We start from the raw sequence: 16,915 nt of genomic DNA on the forward strand, positions 1-16,915 counted from the left end.
TTGCCGGTTGGTGGTTCGTTCAGTCTTCACATTCAAATTCTACTGGCTTATGGCTCTTACTGGGGGAACAAAGCCCGTGGTTGGGATCCATGGGTCCCTCCAGTCTCCCGTTCCATGGTTGCACACATCTTGAGGGCACCCACACGGTTTGTACATTTCCTATAAAAACACAAGCATACCCTCATCCCCACATTAGTAAATCAACCCAAACAAAAGCAAAGGCTTTTGTGGCTGCAGCCAGGAGGCATGCCGTTGCTGAAGCATCTGCTCCACAAGCTGTATCTCAGCTTCTGCCTCTTTGGTTAATTACCGCGGGGTAAAACTTTCCATTGATAACAAGAGGCAGGCTCTTTCTGATTAACAGAAGGCACAGAGAAAACAAATCAAGGCTTATTCTTCTCGTGCAATAGCACAGTAAAAAAATCAATCCTCAAGATCTATTACCATGGGAGACCAGTCTCTTGCTCCCATATCCATAAGCCCACACAACTTCTTTTCTTCAATCTGCACTGCACAAGTGGGTCTACTAGATACTATGGGTTGTGATAAACTTCCCATGTAGTTGTAATTCCAAATCCCTTGATTTCCTCATCTCTCCTTTCGTGGAGAAGGGTGCAATTTACAGGGAATAAGCAACAGTTGAGCAATACATTTTCCCAATTCAAAAACCCAAAGATCTTGTGACATTACCACTACCTGAATTTCTCCTTCACAATCAAAATCAACAACTCCTAGGACTACAGTAATGCCCTATAAGTTAAGATGACTTTTGCCCAAAATTAATCCCGTGTATCCTGTTGGCAAAGGTCCCCAAATACCAGTGGGAATCTTAGTGGGTTTGTTTCCTCCAATTAACGTAACCCGTTCTCTGACTGGGACATCCAATCCTGCGCTTCCAGGTGTCCCTGGGGAGAGGGAATCAATATGCCTCTGGAGACCCACCCCTGAAACGGAACTGTGGCCTGGATGGGGAATGTCCTCATTGTTTGAGGTGCCCAGGTCCAGGCCCCCTTCTCATTTCCCGATAGGGAGGTGCCGTTTTAATGACATTTTGAATGGCATTGATTAGCACAATGATTTCCCTTATTGCAATGAGGGCAAAGTCCTGGCATTTTTTCTGTTGAGAGGGGAACCGTGTTATAAGATCCCTTCTGCCCAGAGGTCTGACGGCATTCTTTTTTGAAATGTCCAATTTTTCTACACTTACAACATTTTCCCACTTTAGTCCCCTTAGATCAACTACCAAATCGGCCATTGCTTGAACCAACATTGTAGAGCAATGAAGCTCAGTTCCCATATCTTGACAAGCTCTGAGAAAACCTCCCAAGTTTTTTGTACATCTCACAGGTGCCAGTGCACATTTACAATCCACGTTTGCATTCTCAAAAGCCAAAGTTAAAGTTAGCCTTCCTGTAGCCACAAAAGAAGACTGTACAAGGCAATTTTCATCCTCCCTCTTCTGTTCACCACCCTCGATAGGTGCTATGGGTGGTGCAAAAAATTCTCTTGAATTTTGAAATAATGACAAAAGGACAATATGAACCAAATTCCAAACAGAATAGAGAAAAGAAATAGTCAAATTCTTCCCCATGTTACCCTGATTCAAAAACTTCCCATTCTCTTTACCTCTTTGGGGCACTGACCTTATATTGCTGCCAGCAGACTCGTAAAGGGGTTTCTCGTTCGTCTGGTCAGTCTCACTTTCTCTGTTCCAGCAGACCTTCCTCGTTCAAGTCCCTATAGGACCCTATCTGTCCCTGTCTGTCCCTCTCTGTCCCTGCAAGTCTCTGCTAGTCTCTATCTGTTGGCCCCTGTTTGGGTGCCACTTGTCTCAGTTTGCCACAGTTACTACGGTTACCACAGGACTGAACGAAGGGGGACAAATGCAGAAATGAAAATTTAAAATGAAAGAAACTGTTTAAAGAAGAGGTCCGGGGAAGAAGAAGAGAGCTCCTTGCTTCTAGTGAGCAAAGGCAGCAGCCCTGAGCTTCTACAGCCCTTCATATTTACAAAGAAGAGAGCTCCTTGCTTCTAGTGAGCAAAGGCAGCAGCCCTGAGCTTCTACAGCCCTTCATATTTACTGGGTAGAAGGAGCAGAGAGAAGCAGATAACGATTGGTCAGCCGCTTGATTGATCACAGGTTTGCATTATTGCTAATAGGCTTCAAATGTGCCTAATCACAAGAAACACTGCGCTTGGGGCGTGACTTCCCTCAGCATTCCTTCTGGGTGGCAGATGCAGTTTATCAGTTTGCCAACATTCTGCATTTATGAGAACAGTTTGCTGTTTATTCTTATAGCCTCCAGTGGTATACTGAGTTGATCACGACCCTCACTCTTTCAGCCTGAAACAATAAAATTCTGCAAGATGGTTGTGAAAAAACATGAAATAAGGTAATGACAAATAGGCAGGAGTAAGGATATTTATTTATATCAGAATTTAAGAGTATAAGAAATATGCTAGAATATTTTTTCAAAAACCCTTGAAAATATACAACACAGATGTGTTGTTAGGCTCAAAACTTAGGCCTGGCTGAAAGAATATAAATGACATACACTAGAAACTACAATTAAGTCATAGAAGGCAAAAGGTATCCTAACATATTTAAGGGCAGCATGTCACTAAGCTCGGCAAATGCCATTTCAAAAACACTGAAACAAAACTCATTACAATTGATTGGCATGCTCCACAGTCAGGCTCTTCAAGGCCAAGGCATCTTTCGCATATTTATTGCAAACTCCAATGCTGAAAGCCTAGGCAAGTCCTAGCTGACCATTACCATCCCAAATGGTAGACTTTCCTGGGCTGTTAGCCAGAATGTACCTCCTGGGTGTGGATCAGCAAATGCTCCAGTTCGTGTTGTGAAGTGTGAACACAAGAAGAGAGCTGTCCCAATGCCCGTATCAAGCGACCATATATGTGCCATAAAGTATGCTACTATGTTGGGGCACACCCAAAAGACTCAGAATGCTGTAACTGGGGCTAGATAAAACCTGTAGCAGTCATCAGAGGCACTTTTAACCTTAAATATTTTAGAGAAGAAAAATCCACAGGTTAACCTGTTCCAGGTACTCAAGCTAGGATCATTATACTTTTGACAAAAATGAAGAGGGTAAATATTTAAAGTGAATTCTCATATTTCTATTTCTATACAACTCACTACCTAATCTTATAATGAAAATTGCCATGACAAATAGGTTATAAGTATTGGTTCAGGCACTGAATTTGCAAAGAAACACCAAAGGAGATGGGCATTCTAATACTTTGGTTACAAAGCAACAATAACAACAAAAAGCAAGCTTACACAATTATTGATAGCAGGAAAGTATTTTATTTACTAAGCAGGTCATGGTATCAGAGTTCTGAGTTATGTTAGCAACAAGATAACCTGTGCCTTAAAAAGAAACAGAAGAGACATTTATCACCATGCTGTTAGTAATATTCAGTATTAGACCTTGCAAAGATCTGTCACCGACAATGCCTTATACTACAAGAGAATGAAAGATGAAAGAAAAGGTTGAGGAGCTGGAAAAATGAAAACTAGTAAGTTCTTTGTTGCATTCCTAAATTAAGGCATCTGCCCTAGTTAACCACCCAACACTATTTGCTTTCCTGATATCTAGGTCAATGACCAAGAATTCTAATGACCTAAGTATGGACTCTACTTAATATCTTCAAGTCACATTGTCTTACTCATACAGTCAACACAGCCCTCAATCACACCGAAGGAATGTTATGCACTCCTCCTTCCCATCCCTGTGGGATATTAGGCAATGCAGCATTCATTCCTTCCTTTGCCAAGTGTAATGCCTTGGTAATACACATCTACACCCTGCTGGCTTTGCAGGGAGTTAGTCAAATCCAGCATCAAGCGTCAAGCTCAGATCCCCTATAAAGGAACAAATGGAATTGTCATAAATCTCTAAAATAATACCTAATCTTGCATAAAGCTAAAATGTACCATTTATTTAGATCAAAGAAGCATAATTTTCGGAAACAATTGCTTTTCCCAATCTCTGACTGTACTTCCAATGATGGTTCCTGTTGATACTGATACACTGACAACAGCGACTCAGAGACAGTGTCCAGGACAACCACAGCTGAACTCAGATTTTAGAAAGCCAGGAGCATATGAAAAATGCTCAGTCATTGTTATTATGATCTTTTTTTCCTTTTCCTTTCTTCCTTTTTAATGAATGAATGAATGACAGAGTCTTGCTCTGAAACCCAAGCTGGACTGCAGTGGTACAATCATGGCTCACTGCAGCCTCAAACTCCTGGGCTCAACCAATTCTCCTGCCTCAGCTTCCTGAATACCTGGTACTACAGGGGCAGGCTACCATCCCTGGCTAATTATTTTAATTTTAATTTTTAGTAGAGATGAGGTCATGCTGTGTTGCCCAGGCTGGTCTCGAACTTCTTGGGCTCAAGAGATCCTCCTGCCTTGGCCTCTCAGATTGCTGGGATTATAGGTATGAGCCACCGCACCTGGCCTATGATCTTAACTTATTCACACCTTTTGACATTGCCAAAAACTAAGTTTTACAAGATCTCTCACCATATCTCTGGGGATGGGAGGAGGAAGGGAAGGATAATGGTCTCATATTCATAATAGTATTTGCAGTGCCTATTCTCACAGTGATAAATGACTATAACCTTTTGAAGAGGATGAGTGAAAGAAAGAGGGAGGCGAGAAGAATGGAAAAGGAGGTAAGGTCCTGGTAACATATCATCTTGTTTCTAAAGACAAAGCCCCTTGAACTGTTCCAAAGAAAACTTATAATCCAAATTAATAACAATGTACAGACATCACCAGGTCACACACAAAAAAATTTTCTGAACCCAACTTCAAAGCATAAAATGAATATCTCTTTGGAATATATTTTGGAAGGCAATTAAATTTGTATATAGTAATACACATTTATTTCTGGATTTAAGTACTATATTTGAAAAGTCCAACTGAGTATTTGCATAAGTCTCCATAAAGGAGTTTTTATTTTTACAAAGTTTCTTTTAAAAACTTAAATCCTGGTCCCTTTGATCCAGACTAACTTCAAATAGAGAAGCAAGGAATTTCAAACAACCCAAAGATTTTAATGATATCCTTCGGATCACCTAGCATTAGAGAAAACCTACGTAAGCTTGGGTTAAAAAAATATATATATAACAGTATGAGTTATATAAGCAGACCCTACCCATTTTTTTTTTTTATTTAGAATGTATTTGAAAAAGATGAACTATTCCCACACTTAAGTACAAATTTGGAATTAAAACAAGTTACCCCCCCTTGGATTTAGAGTGTATCAAACAAGGAGTTTGAATCTCAAATTTTATAAAAGTTATTGCAAAGATAAATACTATTTAGAGATTCCTATTTTATTTACTCCTTTTTTTTTTCTTTTTTTGTAGAGATGTGCTATGTTACTGAGGCTTATCTCAAACTCCTAGTCTCAAGAGATCCTCCCATCTTGGCCTCCCAAAGTGCTGGTATTACAAGCGTGGGACACCATGTCCAGCCTTATCTACTCCTTTACTGAATGTTTTGTGCTAGTACCTTGCAACTTTTTTTAAAGACAAAAAGTTAAGGAGTAAAAGCAGAGGGTAAAAAGAAAAAGGAAGCCCATCACAGATAATATCTTATTGCTAAGCAAATAGAAGAATGATTACAAGAGAAATATAATTCAAGTAATTTAGATATTTTATGATTGAATTTCTTTTGCAAATAAACTCTAACTTGGAAGTTCATATCCTAGATCATTTGAGTCTAACAGTAACGTCTCTATATTGATACATGCAAGCTAGCATTTTGATATATAAAAGTGAATGGTCTTATCTATAAAAATAAAACTTAATTTATTTGCTTAATTTGTTAATATTCTATAAAATAATTTGGTCGTAATATTATATTTCACTTCTAACTATTGTATAGGTAAATCTTTAAAGAGAATACAAGCAACTACCAAGTACCAAGAAGGTGGGGTACAGGCCATACTTCTCACATTAAAACAAACCTTTCTAATTTACTAAGTTCCAGTCACTATTTTTTTTACTATATTCCAAAACTTTAAAGTCTAATTAGAAGTTTTTTCAAGCACAAAGTTCTTGTTTTTGTTTTCATTTTAGCATTTCTGCTATAAATATCTAGTCATGCAGGTTGAGAGTGCAAATTGTCTCATATCCCAAGATCACATCACTGCATGTGGCAACTATCCTTCATTCTTGCTCCCACTACATCACAGGTCAATACTCAGACATGAAAGCACATCCCTATCACTCTGCCATTTTTCTAACTCACATTCTTTAGTGAAACCTCAAATAACCAAATAAGTTCAACAAAAGTTTACTCAAACTTAAGAATATACTATGATTGGCTTTATTATTCTGCTGGCTAATAAGGCCTGACAATAAAATAAAGTTAAAAAGAAACACTTTGATTAATCCAGGAGTCAACCCACTATAACCTTTAAGAAACCCCTTTAAGAAAACGATTTCAACAAATGAGGAAATAAAGGCAAACAGAAATAGAGGAGGAGAGAATGAAGAAAGGAAGTAACAGAAGTAAAAAGAAGTAAAAAGAAAGGAAGTAACAGACTGTAAGGGAAATGTGGGAAAAGGAAAACAGCTATAAGCAGTAATAAGGTGATAAATGTATGACATACACATCAAATAGTGGGAAGAACATAAGCAAAGCAGAAGCTAAGGCAATCTGAGGGAAAAGTAGGAAACTGAGGGGAGAGGACAAAATACAACACTGGAAACAGGTAAGTCAGAAGAAAAAGTAGGTGCTTTATGCTGCAAAGTAATCTGGCTTCTAAAACAATTTATTGAGAGAAAAATACGTAAATGGTCCAAATTGCTACTCTATGCAAACCTACAGATTAATTGCAGAGATATGAAGATATGATTAAGCCTTCTTGCAAACAGTGGCTCTTAAGTTCCAACTTTTTTTTTTCTTATAACCTCAAAAGATTCATTACAATTCTGGATACACAGCAACTTGGTTAAAGCACATTAGTAAGAGCTTATGAAAAATAAGGTACTTCTGGGAATTCCAGAGACAAGACTCAGATTCCTCCGGCCCATGGTCAAAGATCACATGAGTGCTGGCTGCTGCAGCCACATATTCAATTCCTTGCATTCTTTAAGGTGGCATCTACCATCTCACTCCCTCATTATAATCTCTTCCTTCCACTTGTAGTTCATAAGCAACATGATTTGGTTTTCATGCTGGTGTGTGAGATGTGCCTCCCTCAAACCTTGCTACTATGTTGGCACATTACCAGTTTGACATGAAAACAAATGGGCCAGGGACAGTGGCTCATGCCAATAATTCCAGTGCTCTGGGAGGCTGAGGTGGGAGGATCGCTTGAGGCCACGAGTTGGAAATCAGCCTTGGCAACATAGCAAGACCCAGTCTCTACAAAAAAATACACACACAAACAAAAAATTAGCCGGATGTAGTGGCATGCACCTGTAGGCTCAGCTATTTGGGAGGCTGAGGCAGAAGGATTGTTTGAGCAATCCCAGGAAATTCCTGGGAGTTTGAGGCTGCAATGAGCTATGACTGCACCACTGCAATCCAGCCTGGACAAAAGAGCAAAACTCTGATTCGAAAAGAAAAAAAAATTAAAAACTAAAAAAAAACCTCTTCCATCTGTAAAAGAGGAAAAACAAGGGTACTAGAAGGTGCCCTTCCTTTAAGAGTTCCTTAACCCTTGCTCTACAGTTTTATACTTGAAGCAAAGTAAATCCCAACTTCTCCCAGTCTCTTTGGTGCAAAGATACCCTTTGTTCTCTAGACAACACAAATTGGAAGCAGAAACAGGCTCTGGTTCACAGAAGATTCTCTCTGATGCTATGATATCACCTACTTTATACTAATATCTAATTGGCCTTCATTCAGTCTAAGGATCAACCAAGGAACAAAGCAAAAACAGGTTTTAACCAAAGCTGATATAACACAAAGAGGTAGAGCCTTTCAAATTACCTAAGCTAATCATCAGAAAAAAAAGAAAACACAACTTGAGAATATGGCATTTTACAAAAAAAAAAAAGCCCTGAAGACAATTACTGTGAATTTCTTAAAGATATGTATGTTGCTCATTTAGAGAAGACAAATTGCTAGTGCTTGCCTAGGAAAAAAGTCAGCTAAAAAGGATACCATCTCATTTATCTCAATACAGATACCCCAGTGCCTGCTAGAAGAATTCCAAAAGGTTCAAAATAACCTCCCCAATCACTCTCTTACATAAACCCTGGTTAAACTACCCTCAAAATGAGTCATAAACGTCACTACCTAAATGCAATTTGCTCACATTGCTCCTTTTCACTGCACAGTCTCCAATGAGATTGACAAAGCTGAATCCTACATATTTCTTCAAGGTACACCTAAATTTCCTTTTCTCTGTTTAGACTGCTTTGACTCAGAAGTCATTCTCTCTTTTGGTTACCTAACAACAAGGTCGTTTTAGACATATTGGACATTTGCAGTATCTTAAGAGCTTATTTTTTGTAGTTAAATTAATGCTATAATTGAACAAATCATGTTCACATATTTCAAATACAAGAAATGACTACTTACACCTCTAATATTTCAATCAATTTCACTATTATTTTCTAAGCTCACCACACCTTCCCTCTGGGACATTTTTTCCTACTGAGTGCACCATTTAGTATTTCTTTTAGAAAGGTTTTGTGAATGGTAAACACTCTGATACTCTTATTCTACATATGTTAAAATGTCTTAGTTTTGCCCTCATCCCTTTTTGTTTGTTTGTTTTTTGGAGACAGGGTCTTACTCCGACCCCCAGGCTGGAGTGCCATAGTGCAATCATGGCTCACTGTAGCCTCGACTTCTCCAGCTTGGGTGATTCTTCCACCTCAGCCTCTTGAGTAGCTGGGACTACAGGTACACACCACCATATCTGCTATTTTTTGTATTTTTTTTATAGAGACAGGGTTTTGCCATGTTGCTCAGGCTGGTCTTGAACTCCTGCGCTCAAGCAATCCTCCCACTTTGGTCCCCCAATGTGCTGGAATTACAGGTGTGAGCCACCGCGCCAGCCTCATCCTTGAATAATAGTTTAGAAGGATGACATTAGGGATATTACAGAACCAGTAGAGAACTTTTTCAGTTTCTGGTCACTAAACTGTGTTTTTATCCTGCTTTTGCCCCTTAGTTCACAGCTTACAATAAGACCACAGCCCCAGGCAGAGCTGGCAGCTAACGTTTTAGTGTCTATTAACAATGACGGAAATCAGGCAGGGGGAAGGATTCTCCTGGCTTCCATCCCTTCCTTCAGGCATGAGCTCCACCATCTCCTGAGAAGTGGCTGAGGAGTAGTTAAGCAACTTCCTGCTTCTGGCCAGGAGCTTGGCAGGCTCAGAGTTCCAGGCCTACTTATCACTTTCTAGTTCTGGTCACCTCCTGGTCCTTAGAAATGTTTGTCTTGATTTTGAGACTAGGTATGTCGTTTTAGTTTTATCTTTTATATCCTTTTGTTGCCATGTGGGATATGGTGTTGAAACGAGACCTTCATGGAGCTACCTGACTGGAACTCTCCTGTGTTCCTCCTTGACACTGGAGTGCTCAGCATGGTGCCAACTATAGAAGAGTTGATAAATGCTGATAATTTTTACAAGATAAGTTCAAGTAAATGTGCATATATGCAAACATGTCAATGGGATCCTGAATAACAAGAGAAATAACACATTCATAGACAATCCTAGCGGCATATAGGTTTTACTTGCTTTGATTTATAACAACCATATTGTCCATTTTATCCAAATGAATGTAATAAATCCTGGGTTATTCATAATGAGCTTTAAACAGTTACAATTTTAAGAAAACCAGGGAGCTGATAGGTATAAATCATAAACACAGTGTTGACACATGTCTTTCTGACTTCCTCTGTTCTCTACATACATTATTGAATTATAGAATTCAATACATTTATAGATATAAATGTATATCTATATATACAATATAATTTAATACAATTCAAGATATAATTCGATACAATTATAGAATTCTAAAAGATGTTTATCTTGAATCAAAAACTGAAATGAACATGAATCAACTTGAATGGTTTTGACCCATGCAGCCCACATCATCCTCAGAAGTAACCCATCCCAAGTCTTTTTTGTAGAAAGTGTATATTCTAAGGAAGAATAAGGTGTATCCCGAACCGCACCAGGATACAATAAATTTGCAAAGTGTGGTATATCAACATCACAAAGAGAAAAATAATAATCTCCAGGAATTCTTTTTTTTTTTTTTAATGAAAGAGTCAAAGACTAAAAATTAATCAGGGTATCTTCTGTAGTGATCAGAAAAAAATGGTCTTTGCTTCTGGAAAAGGCTTCTGCTTATTTTATACTGAAATATTTACATTATGAAGAAAGTAAATTCATTAGGTTATTGATTTCAATTAAAATAATGTTTAAGAACATCCAGGCCAAGCACAGTGGCTCACGCCTGTAATCCCAGCACTTTGGGAGGCCGTGGCGGGCAGATCACGAGGTCAGGAATTCAAGACCAGCCTGGCCAACATGGTGAAATCCCATCTCTACTAAAAATACAAAAATTAGCTGGGCATGGTGGCAGGTGCCTGTAATCCTAGATAATCGGGAGGCTGAGGCAGGAGAACCGGGAGGTGGAGGTTGCAGTGAGCCCAGATCGTGCCACTGCCCTCCAGCCTGGGCGACAGAGCAAGACTCCATCTCAATAAAAAGCATCCAACTGCCTTTTATTTAATTATCTGTTCCTCACACAACCTCTTTTTAAAAATTTTTTTACAGACAGGGTCTCACTGTCACCCAGGCTAGAGTGCAGTGGCATGATCATAGCTCATTGCAACTTCAAACTCCTGTGTTCAAGTGATCCTTCGGCACACAACCTCTTTGATTGATAACTTTATCTTCTAAGAGAATCAACATACCAAATGAAAGTGTACTGCTCTGATTTGAGCCAGTTTTTTATCTACTATACACAATAAATTGACATTGTACTTTCCAGTTACTTTTGGGTAACTGGTAAAAATGAGTTCTTCCACCCGTGAAGCTGAAAGCCTAACGGTTCTCCACCAAAGCGCAAACATCTCTATTTTTAAAAAAAACTCTGTACATCCAATGATTAATTATCCCTGCACAGCCATACTAAATAATCAAATCTTTATTTTATTTTATTATTTATTTTGAGATGGAGTCTCGCTCTGTTGCCCAAGCTGGAGTGCAATGGCACAATTTCAGCTCACTGCAACCTCCGCCTCCAGGGTTCAAGCAATTCTCCTGCCTCAGCCTCCTGGGTAGCTGGGATATAGGCTTGTGCCACCATGCCTGGCTGATTTTTGTATTTTTAGTAGAGACGGGGTTTCACCATGTTGGTCAGGCTGGTCTCAAACTCCTGACCTCATGATCCGCCCACCTTGGCCTCCCAAAGTGCTCGGATTACAGGCATGAGCCACTGCACCCGGCCATAATCAAATCTTTAAATCATTCAGTTTACAGTTGGAAATAATCTTAGTAATGATCTCTTCTATAATCTCTAATCTCACTGCTTTTACTTGGTACCTGATTTTCCTCCTCCAGCCCAGTGGTTCTCAGATGTTAGCCTAAGGATATCAGAATCCCCTGGAGGGCCCCCTAAAACACAGGTTGCTGAGTCTCTCCTCCCAACTCCTCACCGGGAAATTCCCATTTAGTAATTCTGGGTTGGCCCTAGAATTTGCATTTCTAACCAGCTCCCAGATGATGCTAAAGCTGCTAAGTGTGGGACCACACTTTGAGAATCTCTGCTCTAGTTTCTTCCCCGTTTTAATCCTGTAGAGTTAATAAAACTAATTTTACTTAGACTAGACATTCATGACCTAGGGCTCTCATACTAAAGCGAACTGAGTTTAACAATAGAAGCCCTTCTGATTATTAGAGTCCTCATTTCTCCTGAGCTCATCTCTTGACCAACCTAGCAAACCCGTTCACAATTCTTGCCTCCACAACAATCCTGCCTCAGTTCTCCCTCTGCTAGAAGGCTCTCCTTTTCTGTAAATCGATGGCCACTATTTTATTAATCCTTATTTATTTACTCATTCATTCATTCAATAAATATTTATGAAGTACTTGCTATGTGTTAGTCACCATGCTAAGTGGTGTGAAAAAAGACTAAGGTCAATATCTTCCATGATTAACCTTAAATCAACTCCGAATACCTCATGACTTTGTTACTCAAAGGGGTACTGATCTAGACCCTAAGAGAGGGTTCTTGGGTCTGAGCAAGAAAGAATTAGAGGTGAATCTACAAAACAAAGTGAAAGCAAGTTTATTAAGAAACCAAGTTTATTAAGGAATAAAAGAATGGCTACTCTCATAGGCAGAGGAGCCCAGAGGGCTGCTGGTTGCCCATTTTTATGGTTATTTCTTGATGGTAAGTGAAACAAGGGGTGGATTATTCATGCCTCCCCTTTTTAGACCATATAGGGTAACTTCCTGATGTTGCCATGGCATTTGTAAACTGTCATGGCCCTGGTGGGAGTGTAGCAGTGAGGACACCAGAGGTCACTCTCATCGCCATCTTGGTTTTGGCGAGTTTTCGCCGGCTTCTTTACCGCAACTGTTTTATCAGCAAGGTCTTTATGACCAGTATCTTGTGCCCACCTCCTGTCTTATCCTGTGACTAAGAATGCCTCAACCTCCTGGGAATGCAGCCCAGCAGATGGCAGCGTTATTTTACCCAGCCCCTATTTAAGATGGAGTTGCTCTGGTTCAAACGCCTCAGATGACTTTGTATCCACCTTAGAAGTTAAATTGTTCAAACAAGAAAAAAGTTCCCCCAAAGCACATCAAACTGTTTTTTCCAGGAGTGGAAATAAATAGGCCATGAATCTGTTTATTTTCTTTCCTGGTCTTATAACTTAGTATCCATTTTAGAGAGCTCTAAAAAGAGCTAAGGGTCTAATAAAGATGCCACTATTTGTATGTTGAATACATTTGCAGTATCTTCCTCTCAAGTGGTAGGTTTTTAAAAAAAGTAATTGCTGGTAATTAAAAGTTGATGCTCGGTAGAAGGAAACTAAAATACTTGAGGGCAGGAAATAAGCCTTCCTTCTTGATATTTCTGGAGTTTACCTAGCAGGTGCTCAAAAGTTAGACGAATGGATGAAACCACCCACTGCTTGTTAAACTTTTTAGATAACATATTTTTACAGATAGCACTATAGCAATACATAGTTAATGGTAACATTTTATGTACTCTTGAGTAAATCTTCAAAGTCCTATGAGAATATTTTTAAATTTGCTTTTACTCATGCTTAATTTTTAAATAATATTTATTCATATTCTAGAACAAGTGTGAATGAAGTCATACAAGTTATCCAAGACTAATAACCCCATGGAATAAATAAAATTTATTAATGATAAAGGAAGCTTTCAGATAGACCCAATTAAGTCAATTTTATAATTTTATTAAAGCTTGACAGAAGAGTCCATGTAAGTGCAATAAAGTTTAATGGAAACTCAGTCTGGTACTAAAAGAGTAGGCATTATACGCAATGAAAGTATAAGTTATAAATAAGAAATAGTCTTGTAAGAAGTGTGAATTTCCTCAAAATTAGCCAACATATACTTACAATCAAATTTATACATTCTGTTAAGAAGACAGCTACAGTGATACTATATATTGTTTGTACAGTCTGCATTTGAAAAATGCAGTTATTCTTTAATTAGCCATTTCTAAGCCAAAGTTAATGGTTGTTTGAAAATGAGGCTCATTACATGATTCTGCAAATGTACTCTGTAATAACTAACATTACCACACAGCTGTATAAACATATTTACCATGACATATTCTTTTACCACAGGTGTATGTTTTCCATTCCGAGCATTACTAATATGCATCTGAGACTAGTCTGATTTAGAACTAACATTTAAGGGAAGAAATATTTCTTAAATTATTTAACTTTTGAACTGGAGAACACTTAATACATCATAATCCATCTTATTTTTAGAGTTTTTATGCTCCAACTTGTTCTTAAATCAGTTTATGATAGTTACTTCTTTCTTATTTTAGATCTATTAATAATAGACTCCTCACCTAAAAAGTCAATAAAATCAGTCCTGAAATAAATGATCCGATTTGTATTTACCAGCATGCATATTTGCAGCATGAGTAGTTTTTATGTCTTTCTGGTAACAAATACAGTTTTTGAAAGTAAAAATATTCCAAAAATATAATCAAATGACTGGAAATTATTAGTTAAAATATGAGGCCAGGGGCGGTGGCTCACGCCTGTAATCCCAGCACTTTGTGAGACAGAGGCGGGCAGATCATGAGGTCAGGAGTTCAAGACCAGCCTGGCCAATATGGTGAAACCCTGTCTCTACTAAAAACACAAAAATTGGCCAGGCATAGTGGTGTGCGTCTGTAGTCCCAGTTACTCAGGAGACTGAGGTAGAAGAATTGCTTGAACCTGCCAGGCAGAGGTTGCAGTGAGCCAAGACTACACTACTATGCTCCAGCCTGGGCGACAGAGCAAGACTTCATCTCAAAAAAAAAAAAAAAAAAAAAAGAGTCTTTGAATAAACTAAAGATAAATTACTGTTTCTAAATTTATATAATGTATCATATTAAAAGACAAGCTATCAGAAATAAACTTTAGTCTCTTTTTAACATCATGAATACTAATTAATGTACTAAGTGATACTGAAAACATCTATAAATATGTTTCTATATAAATAACATCTTTGGTATAGCTCAGAACAAAAGGCTTAGTAATGACTTATGATGTAATAGTGAAGACTGAATGACTACTTAAGCGCAGAGGTTTAGGAAGCTCACACAAATATATTTTCTATCTAATAAGTAATTCAGACAATCTTGGAGATTACTTTTTAATTTTGGAAATGTAAAATACATTAAAAACCTCACATTGGCAGGTACTGGTTTTAAAAGATGTCTAAACCTTTACATAATGGACATGAGAATATTTTTCAGCTTTTGTCCAATAACTTATTATCTTCATCCTTCCCAATTAGGGAAATGAATAAGAAGACTATTTTTCTTTTCCATAAAAGGAATTTGAATGGCAGGAGTACACAACTCATATGCTAGGTTTTATTTGATCTAAATAAGGCTGCCACACAAACACTGAAGCAGATTAAAATAAAAATAAAATGTACTTAAGCACAAATTTGATGTTTATGCACTCTATTGCCTCCTTCTGAGGAAACACCCAAACATAAGCCTTCTAATACACAGAAGTAGTTCTCTTCCCTAACCTCTGAGTAAACACCTCAGAACCTGGGAATGGCTTAGGTATCTGACGCATAAAGAATTTAGACTAGTAATCCTTGGTGTACTTGGAAGGCAATGTCAAATATCTATGATACCATCTAATTTTATATAGTGTAGATTCAGGTCACACTACATCTAAAGTTCTTAAACAGTGATTACAAAGCCAGCTTGAAAAACATGAGCTCTTTAAAAACAGTCTGCAGAACTTTGTTTTTCCTCTCATCACAAAGGGAAAGAAAAAATAAACAATTGGTTACATTAAAACAGATATCCCAAGTTATCCAATATCCTAGTAAACATATTTACATATATAAATTTAGTATCTACTTTTTATAATATGTATTTAGACATACCAAAATACCCATTTCTTTGCTCATTTTGATTCTTATATCTCACACTTTCCATCTGGGTTCAATTTCCTTTTAGTGAAGTATATGCTTTTGTAGCATTTCCGACAAAAATCTATGAGTATTGGCCAGTGGCTCACACCCATAATCCCAGCACTTTGGGAGGCCAAGGCAGGTGGATCACTGGAGGTCAGGAGTTCCAGACCAGCCTGGCCAATATGGTGAAACCCCGTCTCTACTGAAAATACAAAAATTAGCCAGGTATGGTGGTGGGTGCCTGTAATCTCAGCTACTCAGAAGGCTGAGGCAGGAGAACCGCTTGAATCCGGGAGGTAGAGGTTGCATTGAGCAGAGATCGTGCCACTGCACTCTAGCCCAGGTGACAGAGTGAGTGAGACTCCATCTCAAAAACAAAAAACAAACAAAAATCTGTAAGTATTACATCCTCAGTCTCTGCAGGTCCCCAAATATCTTTGTTTTTCACTCTTACTCTTATTTCCCTCAGTACTTTAAAGATATTATTCCATTGCCTTTGTCATCTATTAGAAGTCCATTTTCAATCTTCATTTTCGTTCTTGGTAGAAAACCTATTTTTTTGTCTCTAGTCACTGTTAATACTTTCTCTTTTTCTTTCAGATATCTATTTCGTACCTTTTCCTGGCTCCTCAAATCTCTCACAAATCTTTCATCCTCAAGTTTGGCTCATGACCTACTTCACTAAGAATACAGTAAGAATATACAAGCAATCAGAAGAGAACTTCCACAGCTTATCACCATCAGAGCTATTCACCCACCAGCATCTGTTCGTAGGTTAGTTTTCTGCAATCCCACATTTCTAGAGATAATCTTTCCTTACTTCTAAAAATAATCCTTCCATTTGTGTACAATATTCCACTTTCTCTCATCTACTCAAGAAGACCATCAAATACTTCTCATCTTTCTCATTTCCCCTTTCTGTTGGATCATTCCCAACAGCATACAAATATGCTTTTATTTTTCTCATTTTAAAAATAACACAAAACAAGTAAAATACCTTTCTCAGTCCTACAGCTCCTTAGAAATAGTGCATAGATTTCCCTATAAAGTACCTAACTTTAGCTCCCACTCATCACTCTGTTCATATATTAGTAAAAATAATAGTTAACTTGATGGAGATCATACTGCAATCAACTGAAAACATCACTGACTTCACTACCTTCATCTTGATCTCTTATCTCTAATTTGTCAGATAAGTTATTATCCTGACTTAAAAGTATGTTCTGGGTATTTTGGTTGTTGCTAT

General features: G+C 38.1%; 1 protein-coding gene and 1 non-coding gene across 8 annotated transcripts in view; one reads left to right on the forward strand and one right to left on the reverse strand.

The window, feature by feature from the left end:
- DISP1 (dispatched RND transporter family member 1) overlaps positions 1-16,915 on the reverse strand; it is a 193,956-nt gene that overhangs the window by 87,119 nt on the left and 89,922 nt on the right. The window lies entirely within an intron of this gene.
- Positions 7,187-7,290, forward strand: LOC112131528 (small nucleolar RNA U13). Its single transcript, XR_002913577.1, has one exon. It is a non-coding gene; the product is annotated as a small nucleolar RNA U13 (small nucleolar RNA).

This window comes from Pongo abelii, chromosome 1 (genome assembly GCF_028885655.2).
Source record: "Pongo abelii isolate AG06213 chromosome 1, NHGRI_mPonAbe1-v2.0_pri, whole genome shotgun sequence".
NCBI lineage: Eukaryota > Metazoa > Chordata > Mammalia > Primates > Hominidae > Pongo > Pongo abelii.